The sequence below is a fragment of the Dendropsophus ebraccatus genome, chromosome 10 (genome assembly GCF_027789765.1).
Source record: "Dendropsophus ebraccatus isolate aDenEbr1 chromosome 10, aDenEbr1.pat, whole genome shotgun sequence".
In the NCBI taxonomy this organism is placed as follows: domain Eukaryota; kingdom Metazoa; phylum Chordata; class Amphibia; order Anura; family Hylidae; genus Dendropsophus; species Dendropsophus ebraccatus.
The window spans coordinates 14,021,230-14,039,443 of NC_091463.1; the positions used below are offsets into that span (position 1 = coordinate 14,021,230).

At 45.0% G+C, this 18,214-nt stretch overlaps 1 protein-coding gene across 3 annotated transcripts in view; it reads left to right on the forward strand.

Annotated features, from left to right (window-relative positions):
- Nucleotides 1-7,853: 7,853 nt before the first annotated feature.
- LOC138766004 (collagen alpha-2(I) chain-like) overlaps nucleotides 7,854-18,214 on the forward strand; it is a 159,126-nt gene continuing 148,765 nt past the window's right edge. For all 3 annotated transcript variants that reach the window (XM_069943254.1, XM_069943256.1, XM_069943255.1), the window contains exon 1: nucleotides 7,854-8,233. The gene's annotated coding sequence lies outside the window, so the exon portion shown is untranslated. The remainder of the gene's footprint in view (nucleotides 8,234-18,214) is intronic.

Sequence of the window (18,214 nt, forward strand, 5' to 3'; positions counted from 1 at the left end):
CCAATTTTAAGGAGATGTTCACAAAGGTCCCATAAATCCAGAAGGATGTAGTACCTGTTCACGCCCTGCAGGTGGCAGTGTGTCTGTGAAGAAATTGAGAATCCAGTCCAGAGCCAGTGTATAGCATAGGACACTGCTGGTGGAGAATACTGTACATATGTTCTATATTAAAAAATCAACACAGTGTTCTAGTTTATGCCTTCAAAATTACGAGCTATGTCTTCTATAAATTGTGCGCTACTTAGTGTGTGCCCATTGCAGCCCAGGATTCCTCGCCGGGAAGGGTGGAGCCTCCTACTGTGATTAGCCGGCTATAGCCGGGGGACTCAGGGACTGTGTTAGGGCTCCTTATTTCGTCAGTCTATAAACCATGACACGTCTCTTGGCTCCGAGCCGCAATCTATGTATCCGATATTTATAGATTTAAGGTAGGATTAGGCCAAATAGTGACTTCACTCCTTTGTTCAAAAAACTTTGAGTGAACAGATTAAGTGATGGATTGAGAAGAGAAGATGTTCATTGTGAATAGTAGGAAGAGAATAGAAAAACTTCAACACAACCACATTCACTTTTATTGACTGCGATGGAGAAACTTGCGTTGTAATCCTTCCCTTAAAGGGGTTTATCCAATATTAGAAGAAGCACATCTACTTTCTTGCAAAAATAGCGCCACCCCTGTCCTCAGGTTGTGTGCGGTATTACAATTTAGCTCCATCCCCTTCCTTGGCACTGAGCTGCAATACCACACCTAAACTGATGACAAGAGTGGTGCTGTTTGATTGTTTGTTTCTTTTTACAGGTGGAATCTATCTTAGACCCATAGCAGTAAATGGAGCAGTGGCCATGCAAGTGCACTGCCACTCCATTCCTACTAGGAGAATTCCATTCTTGCAGTCAGTGGGGGCCCCAGTGATAAATGATCATAAAGCTTTACTGACACTTTAAAAGCTTTTGAGGCATCACACATACATGTCAAAACACTTGATTTATGGAGGTCTCAGAGCTGAAACCCTCACTAATCGCTAGATATAGCTGGGAGAAGTGTTCAGCTGTGCGCTTCATTCTCCAGCATGCCGCTTGGTCTGATCTGTGCCCCATAGCTTTACAATAGAGCCCGTCTCCTGCAACAAGTAAGATGGAGGAGAGAGACAGCAAGTGCTGAATAGTGTTGAGTGAACCTTCCGAAAGTTCAGCAATGTTCGTCAAAACCCCAACACTTCACATTTGACTTCCGTCTTCTGGAGAAGTTGGATGCAGCCCTAGGGAGTCCTGGAAAACATGGATACAACCAGGTGTACCTTTACTATGGGTCCCGGGCTGTTCACCAAGCTTGGATCCCCCCCAACCCACTGTAACAAAGGCGGCACTAACTTAAGTCTTTTTCCTCCATAGTGCAGCCTGTAAAGGACCTGTGGTGACATCATTGTCACATGATAAGGTCCTTCAATATATTCTCTAATGTTACTGCATTGTCTCCTGGCTGCAGTTTTGCCCTGATTTGTGTAAAATTTCAGTAAAAAGCAGCGATTTTTATGCAAATCATGGCTGATCTGTATTCTGGACATAATACATCACTGAAAGTATAAGTCTGTTTGGGGGGACAGTGTCCGTGACCCCCACTGACTATTAGATAGAGACAGGAGAAGTGCTTGGCTGCGCGCTTCTCTCCACAGACCTAAAATAAAGTGTGTCCCGGCAGCAAGACAGAAAAGGCAGCGACCCAGGGAGTGAAGGGCTTACTGGAGCGCTTCACCCAACTTCACCCTATCAAACTGTTAGTGAATTTCTTAACAAGCAGAATCTGACCAATGAAAACTTTTCTCAAAAGTTTTTTTTTTAAAGTGACAGTACCCATTTAAATGACAGTAACGCTATAATATCGTGAAGCTCTTATGGGGCCTTTCCGCCATGTTGTTTTGTTTCCTTGTGATACCATCTCTAGCGTTTCCCTGTATCTAAGCACAGAAGCGATGTAGATACATTATACAAAGTAACAAACATAAACTACAGTAATGGTCACATAGAAGCCTGGATAGAACTGCAAGGACCTATACATGTCTTCCAACTGGCGGCCCCCCTGATACAACAATGTAGCCCGTCCCTCCTTATCTTATAGGGTTAACGCTCACATTCCCTGCAGACATATATTTTTAGCTCCAGGCTGCTCGGATTTGGGCCGGTGCCAGCGCCGCCCGCTTAGGTAAGCACCAAGTGTTTTGCTTTGCAATCAAAGTCAAACAAATGACATGTAAATCCATGGGCCCAGGGGATCCCCGCGCTGAGTTATGAGACCGGGCCGCCAGGCTGCTTGGCAATGTCGCAGCGTTCTCACAACTGGGTGCTGAGGTCCAAGACTGAGTCAACAGGTACAAGCCGTCACGCTGGCAGCTTGGGAACCAACCAAGAAGAGAACAAGGCCGGGATTCATGGAGAATGTTGGATTGATCTCATGCTCAGGCCTTCCAGGCTGCTGTATCTAGCTATGGGGGGCTCTACTATATCTCTTGTTGTTATGGAAGAGCTGGGAGTTGAGAACAAAAGTACACAATGAAGTATTGGGGGTTGTTAGACTTCTAGTAGCATGTATACTTAAAGGGGTACTCTTTTTTTTTATCAAATCAACTGGTTTTAGTAAGCTATATAGATTTGTAATTTACTTTTATTTAAAAATTTCCAGTCTTCCAGCACTTGCTGGATGTCCTGCAGGAAGTGGTATATCCTTCCCACTCGTACACTATGCTGCCACCTCTGTCCATCGCAGGAACTGTCTAGAGAAGAAGAGGTTTTCTATGGGGATTATCTACTGCTCTGGACAGTTCCTGTCAAGGATAGAGAGCACTGTGTCAGACTGAAAAGAATTTACCACTTCCTGCAGGACATGCAGCAGCTGATACGTACTGAAAGACTGGAAATTTTTAAATAGAATTACAAATCTATATAACTTTCTGAAACCAGTTGATTTGAAAGAAAAAGATTTTCACTGGAGTATCCCTTTAACTAGTGAGGTTAAAGTGTTACTGTCACTTTTAAAACTTTTTACACGCTACACAAACATGTCAAAAAGTTTTGATTAGTCGGGGTCTGGGTGTTTGCACTTCACTCCTTGGCTCCCTTCTCTACCTATCTTATTACAGGTCCCATCTAGCCAGACGCTGACTAAGCAAAGTATATCTGTAACCTATAAAAAGTTTTTCTTAAAGTGACAGTAAGGGTCCTATTACACGGAGCGATTTTTAACGATAAACGATCGCAAACGAGATTGCTTATCATTAACCTGAAATCGTTCACCATATTACACAAAATGACAATTGTTAGTTACGATCGTTACTACACTTGTTATTACAATCGTTACTATGATTGTTTATTCCTTCTGATCCCAGCAAAACAATGAACAATGTGCAATTACACTGAGCGATTAGTGAACAAATGCGGAACTTGAGCGAACGAATGTGGAATTACAACGAACGATTAACGATAATTTTAGGTTCTGATCTAAATCAACGACATACGAATGATTTTTCGATCGTTGCCTGCAATTACACGGAACGATTATCGTTTAAATTCGAACGATATAACAATTTTTCGCATTATAATCGTCCCGTGTAATAGGGCCCTTAGAATTAATACTTAAAGGGATTTTTCACTTTACATTATCCCTTAACAATGGGGAGATCACAAATTGTCCCTCTGATGGAACCTGTAGTGACTGTACTTGGTGTGTAAATTTTAGTAAGTGTGAGATTTCACTGCAGCGCCACCAAAGGGGAAATCCAGCATTACACAATAGTCATTCACATTATTGAGATGCCGGACAGGACGGGTTCTGCAGAGAAAGAGAAAGAGATGCTCTGGAAACTGCTCAAAAATGGGTTGGCCAAACTAGACAAGTCCATTCCATTTTCAGCTACATGGCCAATGTGCTACATAGATGGGAAAACTTCCTTATAAACAATTACTATGAACTGTACAGACTATGGGTGGGTTCAGACTACGGAATTCTCTCGGATAAATTCCGCAGAATTCTGTCGCCTGCACGCTCTCACGGCCGCGTGCCTTTCCACCGGCTTCATAGACACCATTCTATGGGACGCCTGATTCCGCATTCCGCCTAAAGAATTGACACGTCAATTCTTTCAGCGGAATGCGGAATCAGACAGCCCATAAAATGGTGTCTATGGAGCTAGCGGAATTTATCCGTAAGAATTCCTCAGTGTGAACCCACCCTATGAGGCTACAAAGGAAAAGGATGCCATTGGGGGGCAACTACTGCAAAGACTCGCTCCCTCTCTGGTATAGGGGTATGTGCACACTGAGCAATTCTCGAGGAATTGTAGATGAAAGATTTCTGCTTGAAATTCCTCGCCTATTCTGCTCTGGCAGAATAAGGGTGGGTTCAGAATTCAGAATTCTCACGGATAAATTCCGCCGAATTCCGTTGCCTGTACGTGCTCACGGCCATTCTATTCACGGGCGGATTCCGCATGGATAGCGGAATCAGCCGGGCCATAAAATGGTGTCTATGGAACCGGCGGAAAGGCACGCGGCCGTGAGCGTGTTCTGGCGACGGAATTTATCTGCAAGAATTAAGTAGTCTGAACCCACCCTAGAAGCTGAATTTGAGCAGAATTTGAGCGGAATCCGAGTGGAAATCGAGCGGAATGCAAGCGGATTTCCAGCAGAATTCAAGCCCCATTTACTTCTATAAGATTCCTCTACCGGAATCCGCCCAAAGAATTGACATGTCAATTCTTTGGGCAGAACATGTATTCCGCGCAGAATTCCGGACAGAAATTTACTCAGTGTGCACGGGCAGCCGAAAATCCCATTTTTCATCTATGGAAAGGAGCAATGTTGCATTTACAGGGGCGGAATTCCGCCCACTTTTTGCAGCGAAATTAGAGCGGAATTCCGCAAGAATTGCTCAGTGTGCATATACCCTTACATAGGATTCAGAGAGACACCATGTAATACCACATTCCTCCTGTAGTGGCCGCTGTCACTGAAATGTGCAGCCTGCCACTTCTTCCCCTAGAAAGGCTCGGCTGTCATATTTCTACACGTTTACTAGAAAAAAATGAAATACATGAAAATGTTGATTCATGACCATATCATTAGACGGCTTATGGTCTATAGGAATGTGTAATCCAAATGACTAAGCAGCGGTCACGATGTCACAAGGCCGGCATAGGATTAAATGCATACACCACATACTTTCTCAGAACAAAAATGACATCTAGAAATTATTTTATAAATGTGAGTTACAAAGCATGGCCAGCCCTCCGGAGGACCTGGCACGTCTGTGTATCACATGGGCAGCCAATTTATTGTAGCGTTGCACTTCTTCATTTCTCCTGTGGGGGCACTGCAGGTAAATTGGACATTTGCTAATGCTAATGGCTGGGGGTCCAAGCAGTGGCACAACCTGCGATCACTGTACCATAGAGGGAATTGTCCAAAGCCAACTTTAAAGGGGTAGTTCACAAAAAAAATGTTTTTAATTTACTTCTATTAAAACATTTCAAGTCTTCCAGTACTTAACAGCTGCTGTATGTCTGTAGGAAGTGGTGTATTTTCTCAGTCTAGAGAAAAAAAGAGGTTGTCTATGGGGATTTTCTACTGCTCTGGACAGTTCCTGACATGGACAGAGGTGGCAGCAGAGAGCACTGTGTCAGACTGGGGAGAATACACTACTTCCTGCAGGACATACAGCAGCTGATAAGTACTGGAAGACTCAAGATTTTTTAATAGAAGTAAATTACAAATCTCTGGAACCAGTTGATTTAGAAGAGAAAAAAGGTGTACAACCTCTTTTAAGGGCAACATCAATAATAGTAAATAAGTAATTAAGGGATAAAACAGTAAAAAAAAAAGTCATATTCCATTGGAATAGAGAATTCTGACAAAAATCATGTTATTCTAGGCAGATAGGACCTTCCGATTGTTCCAAAAGTCAAACTTCTTACCATTGGAATTCACCTCAAAAGTGAACAGTCCCTTTAAACGGATTCCAACAGAAACTTTGCACATAGTAACCTGTTAGTATGATCAGATAGGTGCCGCATCGCTGAGATGAATGTTGTGCTCCATTTATAAATTGGTGGTCAGATTCCTGAGATATTGGCCTAAAACTTTGTATGTAAATGAGCTTCCTTGGTGCACTGGAGGTGGTCCAAGAGCCCCCAGTACACTGCTTTCCCAGCCTGGCGATGATACCACTTCATCAATATTCATTATGATTCAGCTGTAACATCACTCCCAACCTAAATCGTCATGGATATTGATGAAGCGTTATCATCCATGGGTTGGGAAAGCAGTGTATGGGGGGCTCTTGGACCACCTCCAGTGCACCAAGGAAGCTCATTTACATATAAAGTTTTAGGGTAATATCTTGGGAACCGGACCACCAATTTATAAACGGGGACAACATTCATCTCAGGTGTTGCAACGCCTATCTGACCATACTAAGTTAGTATAGGAAAGGTTTCTGTTGGACTCCCTTTAAAGGGCCTGTTCACGTTTGAGTTAAAGGGGGGGGGGACTTTTGACAAATCACACAGATTTAAGGTTTTAGGGCAATATCTTTGGACGAGGACCAGTGATTTACAAATGGAGCACAGCATTCAACTCAGCATTGCAGTGCTTATCCGACCATAGTATCAGGTTAGTATAGGAAAGGAATTTGCTAGATTCCCTTTAAGGACATCTTAAAGGGGATGTCTATCTCTATAATCAGTGGGTTCTTAAACTAGATACCACACTGATTAAGTATCCACATTCATTTGGAACAAGAACCAACATGGCCTCTAACCTAAAAGTGAAATAAGGCGAGAACAAGATTCACGGCAGAACACAACGGACGAATTCAGTCTGAAGCCTGTTTATTTATGGGCCGCTCCTGCCAGGACGCGTCTCCTTAACAATTACACGTGTTGGGATAAAGTTGATCTTGTAACGTTCTGTATGAGGTTTATTTATTCAGACCATGTGTGTTATTTCATTCACTGTTGGCTTTCACAGGCCTGTTTGGCCTCAAGAGACGATAGATGAAACAGCCCCCCCCCCCCGACCCCCCCAACCCCCCCGGTCCATGCGGTCTATGTGTTTACATTAATGCACATGTTCTTGTAGAGCTCTGTGCACATTAATAACGTTATATCGGTGCTGAGGACAATGGGGTGAGGACGGGCCAGTCCCTCTGATTCTGCCATATAGTCACAGCCTGTGGCTGTCTGGGCCTGCTGGGAGTTGTAGTTTTGATAAGAATTGGAAAGCCGCAGGTTGGAGAACATTATCCAATATGTCCCCGAATCTGTAGACTGAGGATACTACTGTCAGATGCAACCAGTAGGAGGACCCCAAATGGGAATAGCTGCCCCCATTAAATTAAGGGTGTACGTGACACGTGAATTACCGGTAATTCCGTATCCTCGTGGAGCCTTAAAGGGGCTGTCCAGGAAGAGAAAAACACAGCTAGTTTCTTCCAGAAACAGTGCCACCCCTGTCCTTAGGCTGTGTGTGGTATTACAACTTGTCTCTATTTATTTCAATAGAACTGAGCTGCAATACCACACCCAAACTGAGGACAAAAGTGGCGCTGTTTCTGGACGAAAGTAACTTTGTTTTTTATTACTGGAGAACCCCTTTAAATGTCATAGGGACGTGTGAAAAGTTTTGATCAGAGAATGAGGCGGGAGAGGCCCGTGGTAGCGCATTTCAATCCCCGGCTCACGGTGATCTCCATTATAAGTCTAGGGGAATACTGGATGGAAATGATTGACAGAGCGCTGTGTCCGGCCCTGGTCGGGGAGGGTCCCGGCAGTGAGACCCGACTGATCAAAGTTGTTGACGTGTATATTTTATGTATTACATGAGGGCTGTGGAAGTTACAAAGGCGGACAGGACCCAGACGTTTCCCATAGCAACCAACGAGAATCATAGAACAGCTATGGAAATTGACAACTTGACGCTGTTGAGATACATACGGGGCTCTGTAAGGAAGAGGAATACATAGGGGCACTACAAGTCCCAGCAGTTGGGGTGTGAACAGTTGTGTGACTGCACTGGCCTCTTCAGTTGTTGCAAAACTACAATTCTCATCATGCCCGGACAGCCAAAGAGTGACAGGAGGAGAGGGCCGAGCTGCGGGTCAGTCAGCTGTGAGGAGATGTGAGGGGAGAGCGGCCATGTCAGGAGAACAGTGACAGGAAAGTCACAGACATGGAGAACTTCTGAGGTAAAAAATGTCCGGAAATGAGAGCAGGAGATAAGGGACCCAGAGAGGGGACCCCAATGTACAAAATTACTCTGCGGCCCCCCCTCCAAATTCCATAAAATGGGGCCACTATGGCCGTCATGTGGCTGATGTTTCTATGGTTATGAGGCCATCATGGGTTTATTACAGGCCTGTGTTCTCATTGCAGATTTTTCCAATTTTTCCTTAAACTTATGTCAAGGATTTCTAACTTATCAGACACACACGCATATATATGTGTATTTTATTTATTTATTTATTTAATTTTTTAATTATTTTACTTTTGCCTCATGGTTTCTGTGCAGAAAAGCATCAATACGTTTCTGTTCACACAACAGAATTTTACACGGATTGTGGGGCGGAATATGCATACTGAAAATACATAAAGCCATCGGGGCTGTTGCTATGGGGACGCTATAGGTGGCTCCCCTTTAGAAGCCACCACTAGGGGGAGCTCCTTACATTAGACTGCAGTTAGCCTAATGAAGGGAGCTCCCCCTGGTGGTGGCTGCAGGCTGAAATAATTTCATCAGGCTATGGTCACACTCAGTTGATTGAGGCATAATTTTAATCTGTGTTTTAAGTCTTACATTTTTTTATGGCCATCATTTTTTTCCTTTTGAAATACAGACAGTAAATGGGAACAAATTCTAATTTCAAAAGTCAGGTATGACACTGAGGACTGTATCCAAATTATTGATACCATAAAACAAATGATATGTTCTTATTCTGGTTGTAATACTGCCATTTTGCCTTGGCCGTCCAGCTGTTGCAAAACTACATCATGCTTGGACAGACAAAGCTTGGTGATTTACTTCTATTAAAAAATCTCAAGTCTTCCAATACTTATCAGCTGCTGTATGTCCTAAAGGAAGTAGTGTATTCTTTCCAGTCTGACACTCTGTCCATGTCAGGAACTGTCCAGAGAAGGAGAGGTTTTCTATGGGAATTCGCTGCTGCTCTGGACAGTTCCTGACATGGACAGAGGTGGCAGCAGAGAGCACTGTGTCAGACTGGAAACAATACACCACTTCCTGCAGGACATATAGCAGCTGATACGTCCTGGAAAACTTGAGATTTTTAAAAAGAAGTAATATACAAATCTATATAACTTCATGACACCAGTTGACTTGAAAGAAAAAAACATTTAGCTGGATTTCCCCCTTTAAGCCTCTTGACCATTGGTATCATCACTGATGACGTCTCCATAGAATCACCCTGGAATTTCCTTCTTGGACAGTATAAGATCCCGTATCCCTCCTGTGGCGGCGTGTCGTGTGCCAGGCTGCCCGCCCGCTCATAATGAAGAGCGTGTCTCTCCCAATAAGCCCCTGCCATGATGGTTTCCTTCTTTCACTTATGTCAACAGGTTTGACAGGAAATGAGTTTATGAGGCAACAGGAAAATTTTGGAGTGCTCCATAATTGACACGCTGTAAGAGCGCGGCGGTGGCGATGGCTCAGCGATTGGCGTAATCCCCATCGCGGTCGGCTCGGGGCCCACGTCTCACATTTTAGGATTTAATGGGATCTATTTAAGGCAATTAGCAAGTAGCTAAATATTGTCAGAGAGCCAAGAGGAACAGAGCTAATGGACGGGTCCTAAGTGACGCCCGGCCCATTGTGCCGAGTGACTTTCACTGCACTAACTTAGACTGGTGCTTTCCAATAGTTATCCTTACCTAAACTGGGAATGGAAGGGGGAACCCGGCGCTCGGTGTAGACCCCCATAGTCTCTGTTTAATATTTCATGAAGTTTTCATGTTGAATGGTAAGAAAAAGGCTGATTGTTATTATATAGCGACAATGTACATAGAGCAGACCTGCCGCTTACTATGCACCCCCATTGTTACCCTTGACCAGGGGTGGGGAACCTTCGGCCCTCCAGCTGGTGCAAAACTACAACTCCCATCATGCCTGGACAGCCGTTGGCTTTTGTACTTTTGGAACTCTCAAATAGTATTTGCCAAAAAAAAAAAACATGGCCGTGCAGTGCACATGTGTGAACATAACCAAAAGGTTTCATTTTTGCTGGATCCTGCAGCAGATCCTACATCCCACATGGGTAGACTGGATGTGAATTAGCTGCATGGGAATGTAGCTTAATAAAGGGGTATTCCAGCAAGAAAATTCATTCATATCAACTGATTTCAGAAAGTTATATAGATTTGTAAATTACTTCTATCTAGAAATCTCCAGTATTCCACTACTTATCAGCTGCTGTATGTCCTGCAGGAAGTGGTGTTTTCTTTCCAGTCTGAAATGGTGCTCTCTGCTGCCACCTCTGTCCATATCAGAAACTGTCCAGAGCAGGAGAGGGGATTTGCTGCGGCTCTGGACAGCTCATTGATGGCAGCAGAGAGCACTGTGTCAAACTGGAAAGAATACATCGATTCCTGCAGGACATACAGCAGCTGATAAGTACTGGAAGACTGGAGATTTTCAAATAAAAGTAAATTACAAATCTATATAACCTTGATTTGAAAGAATAAAAAAAACTACAATTCCCATCATACCTGGACAGCCGAAGTGTTAGCTCCCCTTCCCACCTTCATAGAATGGCAATTCCTGCACTTGGCTGCTATAGAAAATATTGAACTTTAAGGCCCCTCTGCCTTGATACGGAGGTATTCCTTAGTTGCCATGCTCCTCGCTGTATACCGAGTAACCACACAGAGTATCGCACTATGGAAAGACATGGATCACCTGTGCCGTCGTAATAGTGACCAACATCCTCCGTGACGTCTCTTATAATTGGGGACCAGTAATGATATAGTATAGTGTGACAGTGACGTAGCTATACGCTGGTCCTCAGGGACGGTATACACCCCACTTTAGGTTAATATAGATATAAAACACCGGTTGGACCAGACCAAGATCAATATTATGTTAAGCTGATTCATTTAGCGTGTGGATGAGAGAGGTGATGGAAAGTGTGCCCTGGTCGTGTTAGAGGACAGGGGAGAGAGACGGCCTGCCAGCTGCCATCATTAAACACCACAGCCCCCTCCCACCATAATGAGCTCTCATTCCGCCATGGAGGAATAGATTGGAAGAGGCTGATATGGAAAAGCCTGTGTTAATGCGCGACAGGGAGGGGACGGTGTTATGACAGCTGAGGGGGGAAAACTATCCAGCAACCTGACAAATTTCTAGTTTATCTCTTAATATATGGGTCTAATAAATCCACAGGAAGGGGTGGAATAGACATGGGGTGACCTCACCCTCTGTATGTATTAGCACAAGTGTTTGGTGGTGGTGTGGTGCCGGTGGCCTTGTGTAATGGAATAGTATACCGTATCTGGGGGTGTGGAAAAGAAGACTTCTTGTCCTTACCAAATATCTTGCTATAGTGCATGTAAAAGCAAAAAAGTGTCAAAAAATCTATTGTGTGTTTACAGTTCCTGTGCAGATTTGTGTGTCACCATGGTTACAGACTACAAACAGTGCTTTGTGTAGTCTGATGCTGCACTTATTTCCCCTGTCCATGGGAGGTATGTTGTGCTGCACTGTGTATATAGCCCTGTAGGGGAGGTGTGTTGTGCTGCACTGTATATACAGCCCTGTAGGGGAGGTATGTTGTCATGCACTGTGTATATAGCCCTGTAGGGGAGGTATGTTGTGCTGCACTATGTATATAGCCCTGCAAGGGAAGTATGTTGTGCTGCATGGTGTACTATGTATATAGCCCTGCAGGGGAGGTATTTTGTGCTGCTCTGTGTATATAGCTTTGCAAGGGAGGTATATTGTGTACACAGTGTATATAGCCCTGCAGAGGAGGTATGTTGTGCTGCACTGTGTATATAGCTTTGCAAGGGAGGTATATTGTGTACACAGTGTATATAGCCCTGCAGGGGAGGTATGTTGTGCTGCACTGTGTATATAGCCCTGCAAGGGAAGTATGTTGTGCTGCATGGTGTACCGTGTATATAGCCCTGCAGGGGAGGTATTTTGTGCTGCTCTGTGTATATAGCCCTGCGGGGGAGGTATGATGTGCTGCATTGTGTATATAGCCCTGTAGGGGAGGTATGTCGTGCTGCACTGTATATATATAGCTCTGCAGGGGAGGTATGTTGTACTGTACTGTGTATATAGCGCTTCAGGGGAGGTATGTTGTGCTGCACTGTGTATATAGCCCCGCAGGGGAGGTATGTCGTGCTGCACTATATATATATATAGCTCTGCAGGGGAGGTATTTTGTGCTGCTCTGTGTATATAGCCCTGCGGGGGAGGTATGATGTGCTGCATTGTGTATATAGCCCTGTAGGGGAGGTATGTCGTGCTGCACTGTATATATATAGCTCTGCAGGGGAGGTATGTTGTACTGCACTGTGTATATAGCGCTTCAGGGGAGGTATGTTGTGCTGCACTGTGTATATATATAGCTCTGCAGGGGAGGTATGTTGTGCTGCACTGTGTATATAGCCCTGCAGGGGAGGTAAGTTGTGCTGCACTGTATATATATATAGCCCTGCAGGGGAGGTATGCTATGCTGCACTGTGTATATAGCCCTGTAGGGGAGGTATGCTGTGCTGCACTGTGTATATAGCCCTGTAGGGGAGGTATGCTGTGCTGCACTGTGTATATAGCCCTGTAGGGGAGGTATGTTGTGCTGCACTGTGTATATAGCCCTGCAGGGGAGGTATGTTGTGCTGCACTGTGTATATAGCCCTGCAGGGGAGGTATGTTGTGCTGCACTGTGTATATAGCCCTGTAGGGGAGGTATGCTGTGCTGCACTGTGTATATATATAGCTCTGCAGGGGAGGTATGTTGTGCTGCACTGTGTATATAGCTCTGCAGGGGAGGTATGTTGTGCTGCACTGTGTATATAGCCCTGCAGGGGAGGTATGTTGTGCTGCACTGTGTATATAGCCCTGCAGGGGAGGTATGTTGTGCTGCACTGTGTATATAGCCCTGTAGGGGAGGTATGTTGTGCTGCACTGTGTATATAGCCCTGTAGGGGAGGTATGCTGTGCTGCACTGTGTATATATAGATCTGCAGGGGAGGTATGTTGTGCTGCACTGTGTATATAGCTCTGCAGGGGAGGTATGTTGTGCTGCACTGTGTATATAGCCCTGTAGGGGAGGTATGTCGTGCTGCACTGTATATATATAGCTCTGCAGGGGAGGTATGTTGTGCTGCACTGTGTATATAGCCCTGCAGGGGAGGTATGTTGTGCTGCACTGTGTATATAGCCCTGCAGGGGAGGTATGTTGTGCTGCACTGTGTATATAGCCCCGCAGGGGAGGTATGTTGTGCTGCACTGTATATATATAGCTCTGCAGGGGAGGTATGCTGTGCTGCACTGTGTATATAGCCCTGCAGGGGAGGTATGTTGTGCTGCACTGTGTATATAGCCCTGTAGGGGAGGTATGTTGTGCTGCACTGTGTATATAGCCCTGTAGGGGAGGTATGTTGTGCTGCACTGTGTATATAGCTCTGCAGAGGAGGTATGTTGTGCTGCACTGTATATATATAGCCTGCAGGGGAGGTATGTTGTGCTGCACTGTGTATATAGCCCTGCAGGGGAGGTATGTTGTGCTGCACTGTATATATATAGCCTGCAGGGGAGGTATGTTGTGCTGCACTGTGTATATAGCCCTGCAGAGGAGGTATGTTGTGCTGCACTGTATATATATAGCCTGCAGGGGAGGTATGTTGTGCTGCACTGTGTATATAGCCCTGCAGGGGAGGTATGTTGTGCTGCACTGTGTATATAGCCCTGCAGGGGAGGTATGTTGTGCTGCACTGTGTATATAGCCCTGCAAGGGAGGTATGTTGTGCTGCACTGTGTATATAGCCCTGCAGGGGAGGTATGTTGTGTACACAGTGTATATAGCCCTGTAGGGGAGGTATGCTGTGCTGCACTGTGTATATAGCTCTGCAGGGGAGGTATGTTGTGCTGCACTGTGTATATAGCCCTGCAGGGGAGGTATGTTGTGCTGCACTGTGTATATAGCCCTGCAGGGGAGGTATGTTGTGCTGCACTGTATATATATAGCCTGCAGGGGAGGTATGTTGTGCTGCACTGTGTATATAGCCCTGCAGAGGAGGTATGTTGTGCTGCACTGTATATATATAGCCTGCAGGGGAGGTATGTTGTGCTGCACTGTGTATATAGCCCTGCAGGGGAGGTATGTTGTGCTGCACTGTGTATATAGCCCTGCAGGGGAGGTATGTTGTGCTGCACTGTGTATATAGCCCTGCAGGGGAGGTATGTTGTGCTGCACTGTGTATATAGCCCTGCAGGGGAGGTATGTTGTGCTGCACTGTGTATATAGCCCTGCAGGGGAGGTATGTTCAGGTTCAGGATCTGCATGGCTTTCCTTAGTGTGGCCCATGGATTGGCTGATGAGGCCAGTGAGTGTTTAGGAAGTGTAAGAAGCCCCGATACAGCTTGTTAGCAGATCAGAGTCAGCCGGCCCATACACCATGTGGAAGCCCTAATCCTCGGGCTTTTCTACACTTTTATCTGTACGTGCCAAGAATCCTCGGTAATAAGCGGGTAACTGGTTTACTATGATTTCCCAAGGATTTTCGGTAAATACAAATGAAGTACAAGGTCACTGCACGTGGTGTCTGCAATATGTACAAGCACCCTCAACCTCACCTTCAACTTAAAGGGATTTTCTCATTACGGCAACTTTTTCCCTATTCACAGATCAGTGGGGGGTCCGACCACTGGGACCCCGCAGATCCTAACAATGGAGTGAAAATCCAGCCCCATATGAAGAGAGTGACCCCATTCATTCTCTGTGGGCTGAACCCCGGGCTATACGCAGTGACGAAAAGCAGTCAGTATGTGCACGAATACGACAATCCAAGGATAGAAAAGCCCCAAACTAAAACAAATGACAAACAATGACATAACATCCCAGTCGCCATGGATAAAGTATGACAGCGCTGCGCCCCATTTCCTGCCGCAGAATGAAAGGCTACTTGTAATGCTTTTCCCCATACATAGCGCACCTGTGCTCCGGCACCATGGCAGTCACACAACATTGGGGAAGGAAGTAAAGCGTGCAGTTTATACTTCCATCCTAATTTCTTTGAATTGTCTCCAAATCCGAGGCTTAAGTTTACTCCGTATCTGGGGCTCCGCTGGGTGGACGTGTTAACAATGGCTGGCCATCAGAATTCCTCCAAAGACGTAGACGTCAGTCTCTATCCAGATGTGTCAGTCTCTCTCCCAGTCTGATGGCTCTTAAAGGAAAAAGGTCACTTTTATGGGTACAGGAAGTGGCCCCTGAATTTGTGTGAACGTTCACCTTTTAGCATTATGTGTTGGTAAGGAATGAGAATCTATTGGCAGAAAGCCCCTTTAAGTGTCATGCTTAACCCCTTAGGATTTGTACTACACTGTGTTTTAATTTAAATCAGGGATAGGGAACTGGGAACTGTAGGTTCCCCTTCCCTGTTTTAAAGGGAATTTATGACCTAGATTTTTTTTTTACTGATCAGACCCTGGTATTGAAGCATTTTCTTTTTATATTTTACAATGGTAATTTTTATTATTTAATTTTTTTTGGTCCATTATTATGGGAGCAGCCATCTTCCCTTAGCTATTTTAACAGCATTTAGAGATTAGAGATATGCTTTACAGCAAACCTCATGGACCATAGACAACAATAAACAGGGCCATATGAATGAGGGGTGTCCAGTGACCTTTATAGAGGTCATTCTACTGGGAGGGGGCACTCAGTTGTACTTCTGTTATCTGTATACTGGTGTCACCTGTCACTTTACTCCTGCCCGTGTTATCTATATTCTGGTGTCACCTGTCACTGTACTTCTGGCTGTGTTATCTATATGCGTGTGTCAGCGGTCACTTTACTCCTGGCTGTGTTATCTATATGCGTGTGTCAGCGGTCACTGTACTTCTGGCTGTGTTATCTATATGCGTGTGTCAGCGGTCACTCTACTCCTGCCCGTGTTATCTATATACTGGTGTCACCGGTCACTGTACTCCTGGCTGTGTTATCTATATACTGGTGTCACCGGTCACTCTACTCCTGCCAGTGTTATCTATATACTGGTGTCACCGGTCACTCTACTCCTGCCTGTGTTATCTATAAACTGGTGTCACCGGTCACTCTACTCCTGCCTGTATTATCTATATACTGGTGTCACCGGTCACTGTACTCCTGGCTGTGTTATCTATATACTGGTGTCACCGGTCACTCTACTCCTGCCAGTGTTATCTATATACTGGTGTCACCGGTCACTCTACTCCTGCCTGTGTTATCTATAAACTGGTGTCACCGGTCACTCTACTCCTGCCTGTATTATCTATATACTGGTGTCATCGGTCACTCTACTCCTGCCTGTGTTATCTATATACTGGTGTCACCGGTCACTCTACTCCTGCCTGTATTATCTATATACTGGTGTCACCGGTCACTCTACTCCTGCCCGTGTTATCTATGTACTGGTGTCACCTGTCACTATACTCCTGGCTGTGTTATCTATATACTGGTGTCACCAGTCACTCTACTCCTGCCCGTGTTATCTATATACTGGTGTCACCGATCACTCTACTCCTGCCCGTGTTATCTATGTACTGGTGTCACCTGTCACTATACTCCTGGCTGTGTTATCTATATACTGGTGTCACCGCTCACTCTACTCCTGCCCGTGTTATCTATATGCTGGTGTTACCTACCACTGTACTGCTGTCTGTGATGATAAGGAGTAGACTGCTGAAAAGTGATCTGTACAGAACAGGAAGTTAGCTTTAAGCTTAGTGGCAAGAATGGAAACTGCAGGATTTAAGGATTATTTTATGATATAAAGTTTTGGGCGGAAAAATCACCAGAAATTCTTAAAAAAATATGTTTAACATAAAAGCTTGATTTAAACAATAGGTCATTTTCTGCTGACACATCCCCTTTAAGAACCAGGCGAGCTTGTCTCCACAGATGCTGTGCGGTATAGCAGGGTGGAGTATGTGCTCCTGCATTCGGCTCGCTCTGCTAATAATGTGCTGAAACGCAGTGGAATTTCCTCTAAAGTGAAATCCTCCTGAGAAGGGAAGGTCTGCGCTATTTATTATTACAGCGCGTTATACGGCACCGGGGGGAGGCACAAACACCAGCATGTCAGGTCTGGAAACAGCCGGCATGTGTGTGTGTTGGATCAATTTAAAATTAGATTTTTTATGGAATGTTTTCTATATATAAGAAAAGATTCTGCGTCTTCACATTATTCTTTCATTTCTGTGGATTTTCTGAAACTTTGACTTATAAGGTATTGTCTCCGTTCCCATGACTAAACTCTGCAGGTATGTGTATGAATAGGAGGCAAAAGAGCAGGCTGTGGTTTAGAGTAACCAGGTTACAGTATTTTTAGTTGGTTAAAGGGATCCTGTTAGCTCCATTGTGCCCCTTACAGCATGGGTTATGCATATATCCATACTCTCAGCTTACAGTGTCCTGCATGTAAGTTCACGCCCATCTGACTATTAACTGAAACTGTAAAAAAATGTGTGATCAGGGCACCCTAACCTTCCAGCGTGTTGTTCTTACATGGTTGGCTATAGGTTCCTTTAAGAAGGAAGTTATCTGTAGCTCCCCTGGGGCACTCTCTCTCTCATGGCTCATGGTGTCATACAATAACACAGAGTTGGACAGGTTTGGCTTTGGCTGGAGTTTTTACCCAAGGTGGGTACCCATTCACGGAGATTGTGGAGCTCGATCTTTCTTCTGTTCTAGCCCTGTTGACTAGTCCTGTTGCTTTCTCCCTGTTGCAGCGTATAAATAGCTTGGTTCAGCTTAGCTCAGAGGCAGGAGGTTCAGGTCTACTTGTCCCACCTAGTAGCTCAGAGGCAGGAAAACTCATCTGCTTGTCTCACGGAACGGCTCGGAGACATGGGCACTTGTTGCACTGGTACTACAATTCCCAACTGCAGGGTGCAGTTCTGTAGCTGAAGAGCCCCAGGTTAGAGCCTGCTGGTTATGGGTTTA